We start from the raw sequence: 14919 nt of genomic DNA, 5'->3' as shown, positions 1-14919 counted from the left end.
TCTCCCAGGATATTGTTACCATATAGGTAATTTTCCATTTTGGATCTTATTATAGTTTCCATAAGTTTACATATAATAGAAGTCAGGCTTATTGGTCTGTAGTTACCTGGTTCGGTTTTGTCTCCCTTTTTGTGGATCGGTATTACGTTTGCTATTTTCCAGTCTGTCGGTACAACCCCTGTATCAGGAGACTGTTGCATGATCTTGGTTAGCGGTTTGTAAATGAAGTGTGAACTCAAAGCATATGACTTATCTGTATGACCATATGAAAATATATGACTTAAGATCAATAATTAGATTTAATCATAACACAGTACTAATTTTCATGAACTGAGAAGACATTTGTGTTTATTATTATTATTATTATTATTATTATTATTATTATTATTATTATTATTATTATTTGTTTATTAATTTAACTGACACCTTTATCCAAGGTGACTTAAGTATTTGAATAGAAAATACAATATTCAAATGTTGTTGTTTATTATTATTATTATTATTATTATTATTATTATTATAATAGTATTATTAGTAGTAGTGCTGGTAGTAGTAATGCTCCAGTTTTCCCGGGACAGCCCTCTTTTTAGGTAGCATGTCCCCTTGTCCCCACAAGTTTAGTCAATGCTTATTTATATCCCGTTTTTAGTTTTCTCGTTTTTCATGAACGTCTGTTTGGCCATAGGCACAACTGTAATTAAGCAGCACCCTGATGGACGGAGGTAAATCTAAAGGCAGCTGGGTCCATTATCCCAAGACACTTTGAGAGGACAAGCTTGTAACATCGACCCGAAACTGAAAGAAATTAATCTGTAAAGTAAGTGTTAAACCTTTTTCTAAATTGATATTGTTGCTTAATTACAGCGAGGCAGCATGACGGCCAGCAGTGTGGAGTAGTGGTTAGGGCTCTGGACTCTTGACCTGTGGGGCGTGGGTTCAATCCCCAGTGGGGGACACTGCTGTTGTACCCTTGAGCAAGGTACTTTACCTAGATTGCTCCAGTAATAACCCAACTGTATAAATGGGTAATTGTATGTAAAAGTAATGTGAAATAATGTATAATGTGATATGTTGTAACAATTGTAAGTCGCCCTGGATAAGGGCGTCTGCTAAGAAATAAATAATAATAATAATGACGATACAACAGTAAAATGTACATTGAATCTTTTTATTTACATTTATTATTTATATGGGAGCTCAGATATATAGAATAATCAACAACTAGAGCTCACAGTGGCTCTTAAGAACATAAGAAAGTTTACAAACGAGAGGAGGCCATTCAGCCCATCTTGCTCGTTTGGTTATTAGCAGCTTATTGATCCCAGAATCTCATCAAGCAGCTTCTTGAAGGATCCCAGGGTGTCAGCTTCAATAACAGCTCGCACTCGCTCTTCTAGACACTCGGCGCATAAAATATTATTAAACCGAGGTGAGGAAAGGTTTTCATTGAACTCAACTTAATCTGAAGAAGAAGTTGTTTGAAAGGTCTTTGTTTTAGAATGCTTTATATATTAAATAAAAGTACACTTGAGGTTGTTTGATTTTTTTTTTCTTACTATATGACAGGTTTTGAGTTCACACCTCGTTACTGCAGACTGGATGAGTGCAGGAACTCTCACTGAGTTACAGTCTTGCAGATGATGACGTCCCTGATTTTTGTATGAGTTTTGCTGTTTTTGTATTTGGACCGGGATAAATACATATGCAGTGGCGTAGCCAGGATTTAGTTTCGGGGGCGGATGGAGATTTTTTGCTGATGGTTAATAACGCACGGCTAAAACCAGCCCCCTAGCTAAGCACTGAATATGGTTGAGGTAGAGGGGTTCCCCCAGTGTGAGATTCAACTTTGAAATGAGTGTCCCAAAGCGGTTTAACACCGGAAATACCCCAGTTACTTCAGTTTGAGTTCATTGGATAACATGCCAGCTTGCTATCTGTGCCATGCATGCCTGCTGTTCCTATACCAAAATCCGTTTGTGCCGGGATAAATACATATGGGTAAGTAGAGAATCAACTTTGAAGTAAATGGCTTGCATTAATATGATGTCATTGTAGCTATAAGTTGTTGCATCCTATTTCATATTGTATTTTAGTAGTATTATTTGTACTTACTATAAACTATACTGTATTTAAATATTAATCTTGCATTGTAACCCTGTACTGCCCTGTAACACCTGTAAGTCACCTTGGATAAAGGCGTCTGCCAAATAAATAATAATAATATTTAAAGTCCAAATACAATAATACGATTCTGCTGCTGCTAACCCTAACTCTAACCCTAACCCGCTGCCTGTTTTCTGCCTCCCTGTTTTTATTGGCTGTCAGCCGCCACTCTTCACAACATCATAAGCTCCTGTAGTTTAGCTCTGTGTGTGTGTGTGGGGAGGGGGTGGTGTCATTTACTGGGTGAGCCACAGGAAGGCGCCCTTGTTCAAGAAATGCACAACCCCCTTTCAGACCTTGACTGAAACTTACTGTGCAGCAGCATCGTCAATGTGCCTCCCTGTCAGAATGTGCTACCCGTAGCAATTTCTGACAATTTATAGGTGTCAAAATGTTGTCAGAAATTGCCATCCTTGTTTGTTATAGGGAAAAGGCAATAATAAATTCTGTCATGCCGTATTGTGGTGTCTGAAAATGCCAACCTTGCAAATATTAGACAGCAGCAATCTTCTCATTCATTCTAAATAATGATAATAATAAAGAACTTGTCACACAAAATAAAATATATTTTGCTAACCTTATAAATGGGTGTTTTACAAAAACGTAATAGTTTTCCTATCGATCATATAATATGCATTATATTGTCATTTGAAGTAATTCTAATAATTCTGTGTCTTGATACTCGATTTGTATAAATGAAAGCGCTCTAACCTGGGTAGCTGTTTCTCACTGAATAAACAGTGGTGAGCATGCGCAGTATAGGAAGTTGGCAAAAAGTGTCGGGTAGCAAATAATGGCAGAACACAAGCAATGTGAATACCAGTGTTAAAGTAAATATGGATTTTAAATATGCTCAAGTTTGTGACTGGACTTGCCTGACCTCAGAACCACGTTACTGGACTCTTGCACTATCCTTGCACTACTATTATGTCATTGTAGATATAACTTGTTGTAATCCTAACTTGTTGCATCCTATTTCATATTGTATTTTAGTTGTAATATTTCATATTGTATTAAATATTAATTTTAAATATTAATTTTGCATTATAACTCTGTACTGCCCTGTATACAATATTTTTGAATATTGAATTTTCTATTGTAATACTTGTAAGTCGCCTTGGATAAAGGCGTCTGCATTTATCCAATAATAATAATAATATGAAAAGTGTTGTCAGTCCAAATACAATACTTATTGTCATTTAAGTAATTACAAGGACGCCTTCCAATGGGAGTCTTGTTATTATTAAGCTCACAGAATGAATGTAAAACTGGACTGGTTCAAACCGCTCTGCAAGGGGAGTCTGATTATGAATGTAAACCTGGACTGGTTCAAACCGCTCTGCAAGGGGAGTATGATTATGAATGTAAAACTGGACTGGTTCAAACCGCTCTGCAAGGGGAGTCTGATTATGAATGTAAAACTGGACTGGTTCAAACCGCTCTGCAAGGGGAGTATGATTATGAATGTAAACCTGGACTGGTTCAAACCGCTCTGCAAGGGGAGTATGATTATGAATGTAAAACTGGACTGGTTCAAACCGCTCTGCAAGGGGAGTCTGATTATGAATGTAAACCTGGACTGGTTCAAACTGCTCTGCAAGGGGAGTCTGATTATGAATGTAAAACTGGACTGGTTCAAACCGCTCTGCAAGGGGGAGTCTGATTGCACACCTGTGCTTTTTGAGATTTGAATGCAGTGGTGACTAACTGAAGGAGGGCAACGAGGCTGTGATGTCAGTGGATATTTATAACTCTCCACAGACTACGTTTACTGCCCATCAGACACAAACAGTCATTTCCTGAAATGCTGTAATGACTTGAAATATTTTCTTTTTATACTTCTTGTTATTGAGACCTTTGTGCAGAGCGGCCGTGAGAGAGCGAGGACGAAGTGCAGAGAGCAGTGTGCGGCTCCAATGATGCCTTTCTTTTTGTCTTGTTTTTTATGAATCAGTGGGTTGATTTGGTGCAGATGTTGAGAAAGCGAACCTCATAAGCTACCCACGACCCTACATACTCTCCCTATTCCATTTCATCTGTGTCTCTTAACAAAATATTCCTTCATTAAATGATAATTTGATCTCTTTATGCATCAAACAAGAAGCCCATGAGGCCCATCACATGTATGGTGACAGAGATCATGTGGCGACCTGCATGTGGTATTAGTGTATCTGCACCGTGCTGATTGAGTAGAGAGTGTGAGACAACACAGTGGAGACTGCCCTGCTGGCCTCCCTGCATCCCACGCCTTCCAATAGTGATGGTAATAAAAAGAGAATCTGCCACGTTAGCACAGGCCAGCGACTCGCGTGAGCAGTGCTGTGTGCATGAGTGTGTGAGAGTGTGTGTCTGCATGTGAGAGTGTGTCTGTACAGGTGTGTGAGAGCATGTCTGTGTCTTTTTGTGTTTATATCTGTGTGTGTGCGAGTGACTTTGTGGATGGGTGGTCTGTACAGACTTTTACACTCCATAGTTCTAAATGTGAGCAAGAAAAGAGTTGAGAGAGGGATTTAATAAGTAACTCACTCGCTGTCTGCCATGTAATATATATTCTAATACAGGGCTGCTGTTCATATCGGGTCATCCAGCGTCCACCTCCTGTTTCTGATATAATATTATATAATATCATCTTATACAGCAAATCACCTTTAGTTAACAAGAAAATCGACACCCATGCATTTTGTTGTAAACATTTTATTTGGTCAGATCTTGTTACAGCACAAGGACATGGAGTAGATACTGTGTAAAAAAAATAATAATAAAAAAATAAAAAGTTTTTCTTTATTGGGTATGAATCTCCGTTTAGTGGATGAAACGTTAAAGAACGTATTTGTAAATCTTTGTAAAGCCATATGTAACTATTAAAAACTCAACAGTGCAAAGTTTAGAAAATACTGAAAGAAACTTTCAGTAACAAACGTTTCCACTAGTCTTTCTCAGTGTCTTCAATGTAAACTCAATGACAAACATTTCAAGTAGAAGTCTTTCTCAGTGTCTTCAATGTTAAAATTATTTTGGGTTCACATGCAGCCACATCACTATGGAAGAACACCAGTGCCCCTGTGGTTTATAAACACAGACCAGTAACACAGAGGGCAGTGCTGGAGTACCACCAAAAAAAAACACCCTCTCCTGCCACATATATTCAGGGTGCACTCTGTAGATCCGGGGGTCCTAACCTCCCAGTATCGCAGCACCCTAAATATAATGGCCTAGAATTTGCACTTTTTTATGAAGTTGTGTTGAAAATGCCCCCTTTATTTTGAGTTGTGTCCCAGTTTAAGAGAGATGCAATATGAATCAGGTGTAATTACAGAAATACAGAACATTTGATTATAGCCTGATTTACTAAATGATTGAAGTCATGCCTTATCCTAGCACAGTGGGGAGCAGGGCACAATGTCTTCTGCAATGTCTGTTAATGATATTATGTTCAGTTTGAGTTCCAAAGCGTTTAAACTTTATGATTAAACACACTGAAAAAGTTTAAGCTTTAACAAGTTAGGAATGTCTGGAAGCAATCAGAACAGCCCTCCGTTAGAGAGCCATTGCTTTTCAATGATGTTAGCATTAGTGTGGATGAGACTGCATGTGTGCACTATCTATGTGTGCATGGAAAAGACTTTGAACCAGTAAGCTCAAACTGCACACATCCTGCAGTGCAAACACTACTGTGGTTATAATGTATTAATGTTTACATGTATTGTGTAGGTTATAGGGATCTCGCACAATCTAAATGTCACCTTTTGTACTGGGGAAGTCTGCAAGCATGCTCTCAAGACAGATTGCCGTCTCTTTCTCTCAACCAGGAAAACCAATTTCTAAATGAAAGTTTGGTAACTATATGATGATTTATTAGATTTCAGGGTGCATAGACATTTTGTAACATTGAAATAAACAAAAGTCATTTTACTTTTAAACTGAGCTGTCTAATTAAAGCACTGTTAAGCTATGATACCTATTAAGTTAATGGGGAATTCTGTTTAAAATATTAAATTAACTATATACATGAACATAAAGAAGGATATATTGAAGTTTTGGTAGTTTGATTGCATGTATTTATGTTTAAACTCGCTAGTATCTGTGGTGGTAGGGTGCTGCCTAGGGAGTGATTTGACCCAGCATGATCAGCGACTGTGTGACCTTTACCGCAGAGCTGTCAGACAGAGACAGGAAAACGCTGACTGCTGCGTGACATCATTTCCCTGCTCTGTGGGTACGTTTCTGGTGCTTTCATTGTTACTTTCAAGCGGTGGTTTACATTCCACTTCCTGTCTGTTGCCTGCTGTGTTGCTGTGTTGTTTTGCTGTGCTGCCATGGCAACTGCTCTTTGTGGAAGCTGAGGTTTGTGAAGTATGTTATAAAATTGGGTGCATTAAATAAAATTAAATAAATAAATACAAAATTCTAAGAAGGTACCTTATTGTGGATGCTGATAATTTCACTAAGACTTTACTGAAGGTAGTTCTGAACCCCAGGACTGGGTGCAGCAGCAGCAGCAGGGCTAGAGTGAGTTTCTAACCCTGCCCCAGTTCCCGTCTCCTGAGCTATTTCAATAATATTAGACTTCATTGAGGGGAGCCCTAAACCACAGGACTGGGTGCAGCAGCAGCAGCAGCAGCAGGGCTAGAGTGAGTTTCTAACCCTGCCCCAGTTCCCGTCTCCTGAGCTATTTCAATAATAATAGACTTCATTGAAGGGAGCCCTGAACCCCAGGACTGGGTGCAGCAGCAGCAAGACTAGAGTGAGTTTGTAACCAAGACGCTTAAACAGTATTTATTTAAAATATGATTCAAATGCGGAAAATGTGGTTTGCTGTGAAATTGATTTCAGCTAATACCAGGAAGCTGAGATCACTATTGGTTTGTTTTTGCCCTGTTTGCCCTGTTGCCATGGTGATTACTCATACTTCCTGTTTAATTACCGCTCTTTTTGCGGTTCACTCTAACCGTTACCGAGTGCTCTGGACTGACTAGGGTTGCAGCCTTTTCCACAGCCCAAACCTGGACATATTCCTCAGTCAGCCTAGGGCTATCAAAACTGCAGTATACTGTAATACAGTGTAACACAGTACCACCAGACCTTGGCCTATGCTTTACCTTACCTCTCTCTGGTTTACAATGCTTGCCTATGCTTTGCCATGCTTCACTGCGTCTTAATCTATGATTTTATTGTGGGGAACTTTTCTACAGGGAGTGGAGTGAGTGGATGTTGGAGTCCTGGGTGGGTTGCACCAGCCGGATGTAAATCCGGCTAGTGCATTAGATGTAAAGTCTTAAAAGTCGATCTTAAATATTCTAATGTTGCCTGTTGCACCGGCCTACAAACCTGCTCAACCACGTCCAGCGTTAATATCCTATGTCTGGTGTAAGGAATGCGCACTCATGTGAACAAGATTTGCATATGAAATGTAAAAACCTAATTATTATTATTTATTTCTTAGCAGACGCCCTTATCCAGGGCGACTTACAATCGAGGGGCGACTTACACTAATTAATCATACAATGCTTGTAATAGCAAAATGCATACATACCGTAAACGTATTTTGTTGTTTGTAATCTTTTTGCCTTGTTTTCAGCCAATATTGGCAATCCCTGCTTGAGTTCCCTGTACAATAAGAGACTGCACACAGCAGTGTCTAACCTGTTACTAGCAGTCACGAATGAGTTGCCTGTAAGAGACTGCACACAGCATTAGAACATAAAGTTTAGAAACGAGAGGAGGCCATTCAGCCCATCTTGCTCGTTTGGTTGTTAGTAGCTTATTGATACCAGAATCTCATCGAGCAGCTTCTTGAAGGATCCCAGGGTGTCAGCTTCAACAAAATTACTGGGGAGTTGGTTCCAGACCCTCACAATTCTCTGTGTAAAAAAGTGCCTCCCATTTTCTGTTCTGAATGCCCCTTTATCTAATCTCCATTTGTGACCACTGGTCCTTGTTTCTTTTTTCAGGTCAAAGAAGTTCTCTGGGTCGACATTGTCTATACCTTTTAGGATTTTGAATGTTTGAATCAGATCGCCGCGTAGTCTTCTTTGTTCAAGACTGAATAGATTCAATTCTTTTAGCCTGTCTGCATATGACATGCCTTTTAAACCCGGGATAATTCTGGTTGCTCTTCTTTGCACTCTTTCTAGAGCAGCAATATCCTTTTTGTAAAGAGGTGACCAGAACTAAACACAATATTCTAGGTGAGGTCTTACTAATGCATTGTAAAGTTTTAACATTACTTCACTTGATTTAAATTCAACACTTCTCACAATATATCTGAGCATCTTGTTGGCCTTTTTTATAGCTTCCCCACATTGTCTAGATGAAGACATTTCTAAGTCAACATAAACTCCTAGGTCATTTTCATAGATTCTGTCTTCAAATTTCAGTATCACCCATATGATATTTATAATGCACATTTTAATTGCCTGCCTGCAGTACTTTACACTTTTCTCTATTAAATGTCATTTGCCATGTGTCTGCCCAGTTCTGAATACTGTCTAGATCATTTTGAATGACCTTTGATGCTGTAACTGTGTTTGCCACTCCTCCTGTTTTTGTGTCGTCTGCAAATTTAACAAGTTTGCTTACTATACCAGAATCTAAATCATTAATGTAGATTAGGAATAGCAGAGGACCTAGTACTGATCTCTGTGGTACACCACTGGTTACCTCGCTCCATTTTGAGGTTTCTCATCTTATCAGTACTTTCTGTTTTCTACATGTTAAAAAAAATACTGGTCTCATATTTATTGAGCCGCTTCTGGCTGCTAGAAGCTAATGTTCAGTGTGTCGATGTTCTTACATAATAAAAATAAACGTCAGTGTATCAGGTTATAACATTTGCTAATGGAAGTTTATTTGCTTTTAATATATTATTATTATTATTATTATTATTACTATTATTATTATGTTATAAACATTTTTGTGTCCGCTGTCATATATTGCTATCTAAAAGGATTATTCATTTTCAGGTAGTAAATAATGACATTGTTTTATGGGTAATAAAACAATATTTGCAATTGTATCAAAAACTTTCTAAACGTATTAACATTAAAAATGTCAATTGTATGAAAAACCTCACGGCAATGAGTGTCTCTTTGGCCGGTGAGTGTGCAGCGTTTCTGTTTGGCACGTCAGGATTCCTCCTGTTTGGCCGGTGAGTGTGCAGCGTTTCTGTTTGTCATGTCAGGATTCCTCCTGTTTGGCCGGTGAGTGTGCAGCGTTTCTGTTTGTCATGTCAGGATTCCTCCTGTTTGGCCGGTGAGTGTGCAGCGTTTCTGTTTGGCACGTCAGGATTCCTCCTGTTTGGCCGGTGAGTGTGCAGCGTTTCTGTTTGGCACGTCAGGATTCCTCCTGTTTGGCCGGTGAGTGTGCAGCGTTTCTGTTTGGCACGTCAGGATTCCTCCTGTTTGGCCGGTGAGTGTGCAGCGTTTCTGTTTGGCACGTCAGGATTCCTCCTGTTTGGCCGGTGAGTGTGCAGCGTTTCTGTTTGGCACGTCAGGATTCCTCCTGCCCCTCAGCCTGGTTCACTCCACAGAGCCCCGGTGCTGCTTTCAGAGCGTGACAACACGTGTCATTCTGTTACTTTTCAGTTTCCTTTCATGGTGTTGAAGTGTAGCTCTAAACTGACGTGTCCATGGAGATACACCTCAGACTCATTTTTTAGGCCTACCCTTTGTAAGGCGTAGGATTTAAGCCCAGGTGTAACTTAGACACACTTCCGTCCTGGTGGTGCAACAGCCGTACATTTTACATCCGGTTTATTCCTTGTTTTAAGTCGGAAATAGTTTAAAGTCAGATGTGAATACTGTTGGTGCAGCCAGCCCCTGGAATTTGGAGGCTGTGGGTGATGGGAGCAGGACTCCTGTTCCTGCTGAACTGAGCCAGTTAGACTGTAAGCACTGATTATCAGCTCAGTAGGCACAGGAGGCAAGATCTGGGGAGCCTGGAACCTGTAACATACACACAGACAGACTCACACAGACGCCAGAGGGGGGCCCACACACAAACACACAAAGGAAATTGCAAATTCAGAGTATATGTACTATTTCTGTGTCAGCTATCCTACTCAAGCAACCTTTAAGACAAAATGTTTAGTTTTCACAAAACTGAACTGTATACGTGCAGTGCAGTGAAACTTTTCAGATCTCCCCTTTTTTCTTTTCTCTTTTCCTGCTTGCGTCCTGTTACCTTAGTCCTGCCTTTTCTCAATCCCTATTGGCTTCCGTCCTCCCCAGGTCTTTTTAAAGCTGAACGCCAGTTAAAGACATCCTATAATTGTCACATTTACTTTCCAACAATCAAGAGTTTCATTTGACAAGTGTTTTTTCGAGCCTCATTATCATTATAATCTATTATTACCATAACGCCTGAACGCCTATTATAGTTATACGATTTTAAACCATCATGAAAAGAAACACAAATCCGGATGTCAAAAACGACAGGAAGACTACAAAAAAGAAAAAAAAACTGCAGTAAGTAATTTTTTATCTAAATTAAAAAAAAATATTATTTCTGTAAAGTGTGTGTTCTATTGTCTGTTAATTGTGTACTAAGTAGGCTACAGTAAAAAAAAGAAAATGCGCTGAAGTCATGTAGCCCCCTGCAGGTGCACAAAAACCTGTCGCCAGCCCGGCAGACAGACAGACAGACACATAGGCACGAAGAGACTCACACAGACAAACACAGACTCACACAGACACAGACAAAAACAAAACAAAAGTCTAAATATGTAGATAACTAGATACATATGCTTATTTAATATTTTGCCTTTGCATTAGTACAGTATACATTCACAGTGCGTTAAAGTTTCAGTTTAAATGTGCAGCAGTGCCTGTGTGGAGAGGTGCCAGTGCTCAGAGCAGCGGAACTTAGCCACTGTGAACACAGGGAGATTTATAACTCTGTTCACCAGCGAACTAAGCCCTGCCTCTCGAGAGCTGCAACATCCCTCCCAGTCTCTGCCCTCTTTACATCCTCACCGCGGAGCCCAATAAAGCGACCGTCAATCATGCTCTGTGAGATTGTATAGGTATTGTTGTCAACTGCGAAATAACAGACAGTACTGCTCTGATCAATACAGGTTTTATATTGTCTTTAACACTCTTTACAGTGTGTGTGTGTGTGTGTGTGTGTGTGTGTGTGTGTCTGTGTGTGTGTCTATATATATATATATATATATATATATATATATATATATATATATATATATATATATATATATATATATATATATATATATATTAGTGTTGGGCACCAATATCCATATTTTGAAATGATAGCTCCATATTTGAAATTTCCATATCGCGATATCGTGGGATTTAAAATGCTTTTCTCGTACAGAAAGCTTGCAGAGATACACTTTTATACTGCTAAAATACAAACACATAATGAAGTTTATTTTATATTAAGATACAGTAAACACTATATATGCCCATCACTGTCAGTCTCTTAGGCAATGAAACGCCTCACACACACACACAAGTATTATTTAACCGTTTTATTCCATTGCATGCTGCATTAAGTTTGGCACTGTTGGCCGTCCGTAGAGTGTTGCCGGTGTGTTTTGCACCTTGTGAATTTTGCATTATTTGGAGATATGCGCAGGCGTCCGCATTTCATTTCATTTTTCTGTGTGATTCCTTACACTATTATGAATTTATTCATCGCCGTGGTTTAAATGTGGACTTTTGGTATTACAAACTTTTTAGACATCAAAACACATCTCAAAATAATGCAAAATTCGGCATGACACTGTACTTAATACTTTGAGGTGTCGTGAGTCAGCATTCACACGCAGAGCAGCTGAAGATTCAATTACTGCTAGAATGGCTAGAAAGAACACCCCCGGAGTCTGTGTGCAGTGAATATGGAAATATTGTGGGATGGAGGCGGCTGGTAATGGAATCATACAAGATAACAAGACCTTGTCTTTCTCCATGGATATTGTGAAGCAAAGCACCACTAAGTTAAAGTCAGTTATTGCTTTTCATATGGAAATATCTGTTTACATCTCATGTAAATATAAATATTTTGATATTTACAATTGTGTGATTATATTTTGCTGTGATTTGGAAGACTTAGATATTATCGATATTGAAATACATGCACGATATCAATGGCCTATACAATGTTCATATCGCTGCCCACCAATAATATATATATATAGAAACATTAACACTCCAACGTGGTGCTCCATGCTCTTATTTCCTAAGCTTTCTTTTTACCAAAGAGACCCCCTCCTTCACAGGAGCTTCGCTATTTTCAACCCCTCCACCCTCTGCCTGTCTGCCTCTCTGATAGTATGTCTGCTGCCTCTGTGATCTGTTGCTTGTCAGCGATTGGAAATCCCTGGCAATGTGATTCTGCCATTTATTCTGAAATCACGCTGCCAGGAATCCCCATCGACAACAGCTGTTCAGCGAGGAAACGGCAGAGAAAAAAACAAACAAAACAAAAAGCCTAAAAACCAGGGCTGAGCTGCATCGAGCACAACAGAACACTGAGAAGTGCAAGTGTGTATCATTTACTTTAACTTTCTTTAGTATTTCTATTAAAACCAATTAAAAAGTAAGTAGCGGGGTTCCGAAAAATAGTGTCGTACACCCCCACGTGTTGCTACAACTGTTTAAATAACCTACCTGTTATTTTTATTTTCATTGTTAACATCCTGACAACTTTTTACACTTACAACTTTAAAGTCTGTTTCAAAGCTCTTTTCAAAATGTCCGCTCTAGTGCACTGAGGTTTGAGATCTGCCCTCTAAATCCGAAACAAAACATAACAAGTGCTCTGGCTTTTCTGTTCCGTACCACATCATGGATCGTTATCGCTGTGTTACCTGTTTGACAATGTGGGCAGTAATCCTGACACTATCAGTGCACTAGAGCAGACAATTTGAAAGGAGTTTTGAAACACACTTTAAAGTTCTAAGTGTAAAAAGTTGTCAGGATGTTAACAATTAAACTAAAAATGACAGGTATGTTATTTAAACAGTTGTAGCAGCACGCGGGGATGGGCAACGCTATATTTTTTGGAACCCTGCTGCTTACTCTTTAAGAAAGACCCCAAGTTGAAACGTTTGTCATTGAATTGATTTTGTTTATTTTAGTATTTCTAAATGTAGCACTGTTGAGTGTTTAACAGTTCTGGATGATCAAAAATGAGAGCTAGAGAGAGCTACCAGGGAGTTCGGGTGTTTGTTCAAAAACTGTTTTTGGGTTTGCTACTTTTAAAATTGAAAAATACAAAAACTGTAATTCTGCATTAAACATCTGTTGCAATGCTGAAATAAACTTGGAGCAGTCTGAGAACGACTAGAATTCTTTCACAAGAAATTCATTTCTTCAATCGATTTGACGTGACATTGAGAAAGACTTCAAGTCAAAACGTTCACCAAAAATGTTCTCTTACTGTTGCTACATATATTAAAACTGTGTATAATATTATAATCTTTATATATTAAGAACAAATGTAACAGTAGTGCAATTTTCTAAAGCGTCTATCTTATCTGCCTTGATCTTGCCTTATCCTGGAAATAAACCTAACTGTTTTCCTAGAAGTCACTCTGCATCGCAGCTCTCCAGCTCTCTCGATCTGAACCGCAGAACGCCTGGCCCAGTTTCACAATGACTGTGCCTGAGCACCACAGCACCACTTAGCATTGCTTCTGTCACTGACATTACTCTGAAGCATCCAGCCTTCGGAAACCTGTGCAAACTTGACATGTTAAAGGTGTGATATCTAGGCGTGTAACGATATTCTAAAGTCACAGTGTGCATACACAAAATAAGATCAAATGATCATTTACCATAGTTTACCATGGCTTACCATGTTACTTCAATACACTTTACCATCTGTGCTTTACAATGCTTGCCGATGCTTTACCATGCTTCCGCTGTGCTTTAACTACAGGGACACTTTTATAAGGGACCCCCCCCCCCCCCCCCCACACACACTGAACTGTTAAAATGTACAGATCATTAGTGAAGCCAACTGATCCATCCATTATGTCAGCTTTGGTTAATACGGTATGCCAAGGTAGTGGTCTGTGCAGAATAGCAGTTCCATGTTATCCAGGTATTGTACCCCTCAGAGTAGCATTGTTTAGTAGAGACGCAACAACTCATTGATTTAGTGGATTATAGATCAACACAGCTTTTATTTCAGTGATGGTTTCCGCCCTGGTGCTCTCTTTGGAGCCTCATGCATGGATTATATTACTAGCACACGTGTGTTTCTTGTTGAATTAGAAGGCTTATTGCTCCATGCTGTTTAATAGTAAAGTTGTGTCAATGCATATATTTTATTCATGTGTGTAATAATATGCACAGGCATGTTTTAGTTGTATTTCGAGGGTTTGTAAAGAGTCACACGTTTTTATCGTTGTGCTCCTTGCTTTTGAATGCTAAGCGTTCTCAATGCATTGATTATTGATGATCATTGTTGTTAGGAAACTGCCTGCTGATTGCAGCTCTAATGTTTCTGGACAAGTCAGAGTAGAAAAACCTCTGTTACTGTGACAGAAACCAGTGGGACAAAAACTACAGATAAAAGAACAGTAAAAAGCAGGACTTATGAAGTTCTATTGCAGTTAAATGTATTTACTACAGATAAGCTACGGGCTTTACCTGCCTTGCTGTCCCAGTATGTACAGCTCAAAACCAGTACGACTGGCCACCCCTGCGACCGTGCAGCTTGCAGCTTGGTGCCTGCAAAGAAAACAAGAGAGTAGGACATCTATTATTATTATTATTATTATTATTA

The 14919-nt window shown here is 39.1% G+C and overlaps 1 protein-coding gene across 1 annotated transcript in view; it reads left to right on the top strand.

Annotated features, from left to right (window-relative positions):
* LOC117402019 (E3 ubiquitin-protein ligase Rnf220-like) overlaps window positions 1-14919 on the top strand; it is a 127189-nt gene that overhangs the window by 12271 nt on the left and 99999 nt on the right. Inside the window, exon 2 of the mRNA XM_059008343.1 lies at window positions 686-817. The gene's annotated coding sequence lies outside the window, so the exon portion shown is untranslated. The remainder of the gene's footprint in view (window positions 1-685; window positions 818-14919) is intronic.

Source organism: Acipenser ruthenus, chromosome 36 (genome assembly GCF_902713425.1).
Source record: "Acipenser ruthenus chromosome 36, fAciRut3.2 maternal haplotype, whole genome shotgun sequence".
In the NCBI taxonomy this organism is placed as follows: Eukaryota; Metazoa; Chordata; class Actinopteri; order Acipenseriformes; family Acipenseridae; genus Acipenser; species Acipenser ruthenus.
This window is presented reverse-complemented; position numbering and strand designations above follow the sequence as displayed.